General features: G+C 45.9%; 1 protein-coding gene across 1 annotated transcript in view; it reads right to left on the bottom strand.

Moving 5' to 3' along the window:
* The window catches only part of LOC114617638 (serpin B6-like), a 24,463-nt gene extending 22,724 nt beyond the window's left edge, over window positions 1-1,739 (bottom strand). The window contains exon 1 of the mRNA XM_028763260.1: window positions 1,702-1,739. The gene's annotated coding sequence lies outside the window, so the exon portion shown is untranslated. The remainder of the gene's footprint in view (window positions 1-1,701) is intronic.
* Window positions 1,740-2,281: the final 542 nt, after the last annotated feature.

The raw sequence follows: 2,281 nt of genomic DNA, 5'->3' as shown, positions 1-2,281 counted from the left end.
CGGGAGAGGGAGAGGGAGAGGGAGAGGGAGAGGGAGAGGGAGAGGGAGAGGGAGAGGGAGGAACAAAGAAAGAGGCAGAAACAAACTGAGACTGAGACAGAGAGAGACAGACAGAGAGATCTATTTCCAACTTTAGCCCATCTCCTAAATGATTGGGTGTTACTGTAGCCTTCATCAAAGCTCCTTGTTGAGGCCAATTAAAAAATGCTATTTCCTTCTAGCCAAGAGAATGGACTCTGCCGCTGGCCTAGGGATGTCAAACATTCCAAGCTACTCAAAATTAAAGAGTTAATCACCTGGCTAAGAGACCATCCCTCTGGAGGAGATTCAGCAAGTGTCCAGCTAAATACATGGGGGGATAATTATCCACCTAGGGAGATAATGAACTTTTACCTTCTAGAAAACCCACATCTGGTACTGTCCCTCCCAAGCTGCTGTGAGGCTCTGGTTGCTCTGACCATCTTTTTCAGTCAAGACACAGAAAAGATCAGCTGTTCCCTTTTCTCTTTTTTGTCTCTTTCTGTGTCTCTCCACAGCTTGAGTAAGCCTTCCCTGCTTCTCTACTGCTTCCCTTTTTGCCATGTGGCTGCTTGCTGATCATCCCTCCCTAACTCAGTCAGCAGGACCTTTCTCTTCCTCTACTCTACCTCAAAACTCCCAAAAGCTCTTCTATGGCTTTTCTTTTAAACTCCAATAAAACTGTATTCGAATTTCTTTCTGTGTCTATTCTTAGTGGAAAAAAAAACAGATTTTAAGGAAACTAGGAACCCTTAGAAAAGAACCTCAATTTTTCTAAATCAGGTGGTATTTAGAGGTAGGGATCTCTAAAATTTCCAGTAACCTTGACACCATGGGAATGCTAATTTTACATACTTTTAATTCTCAAAACCATTTTAAGAGAAAGGGTAGTTGAAGACCTGTTTTTCAGGGTCAGATCACTTGCCCAGCACAACAAAGCTCTAGGTTCATCAACAAAACAAGGAGAAAGCGAGAAAAAAATGTAACTCACTGGACAACTTCATCTGGAACAGAAAACAGGATCAAAACTTTCTGCAAAGCCTAGAAGCTAGCCTGGCAGATTCCCGATTCGTAACATTTCACCTGATGTGAGTTTAATAGAAAGCACACCAAATGACCAGGAGAGCTGCTTACCAGTTTCTATCTTCTCACACTGAGGATCTCCAAGTAGCTTTGGTTTGAGCCTAACTTTCCAGTTTTGCAAGTCACAAAGACCACAACACATTCCAGAGAGGATCCAGAAAAACAGGTCCAACACCCTTCCAAGCCTCTCTGGCTCCAGCCTTTTGAGATCCCAAAGCCGGTCTCATTTGACAGAAGTCCAGGATTTCAACTTCTGAGCAAGCAGAGTCATATGTGTCCCCAGGTTCAGCTGGCAGACCCCTTAGTGCACAAGCCACCTCCTGAATCTGTGCTTTACTCATGTCCCTAGCATCCAAGAGGGTGTCAGAGCCACCACTTGGCTGGGAAAACTAGGGCTTTGCCCTTGGGATGCAAGCACATGGCAGCACCAATTACTGGCCTGAACCAGAAGGGGACTGCCCAGAGTAGTCACCTGACATTGGGATACTCTCACATCTCAGATAAGAAATTCTAACTTGGATTGCAGGGCTCTTGCCCTGTACCACACGCTCCATCCCGCCAGTACCCAGGGCCAAAGCCTGCCTGCAGCAGAGCACACACAGGACCCTAGGTTCACCTGAAGATGATGAGAAGAGCAGATATCTAAAGACACTAGCTGTACCCGGGGCCTCAATTGAACACTGGTAGGGCAGAGAGGTGGGTGGAGTCTGGAGCCCTGGACTCTGGTCTTCTAGGTTAGGAAAGGCAGAGTTCAGATCCTGGTGACCTGAACCCAGCAATACAACCCATCTTTTGCCTCCTGGCCACCTTAAGTGGCAATAGGGCAGCTGACCTTTCAGGTCCTGGATATCTTCTCTAACCACAAACTCTAGAACAACAGGGAAAGGACCAAATCCCTGCTGGAGTCTTTGAGTGGTTTTCTACAGAGGACTAGAGTGTGGTCTCAGCAGCCTGTTCAATTTGCCTTTGTCAAGACTAAGTGACAGACAGCCTCAGTGACACCAGAAGTATACCAGCACTTAGTGGGCATAAATGGGACAAAGCACAACAGAAGTTTGAGTGTTTGTCTAGCAAGTACAGTTAAATAGGGAAGAAAAGAAAGAAAGAAAAAAAGAAAGAAAGAAAGGAAGGAAGGAAGGAAGGAAGGAAGGAAGGAAGGAAGGAAGGAAGGAAGGGGAAA

The sequence above is a fragment of the Grammomys surdaster genome, unplaced genomic scaffold, assembly GCF_004785775.1.
Source record: "Grammomys surdaster isolate TR1022 unplaced genomic scaffold, NIH_TR_1.0 137, whole genome shotgun sequence".
In the NCBI taxonomy this organism is placed as follows: domain Eukaryota; kingdom Metazoa; phylum Chordata; class Mammalia; order Rodentia; family Muridae; genus Grammomys; species Grammomys surdaster.
This window is presented reverse-complemented; position numbering and strand designations above follow the sequence as displayed.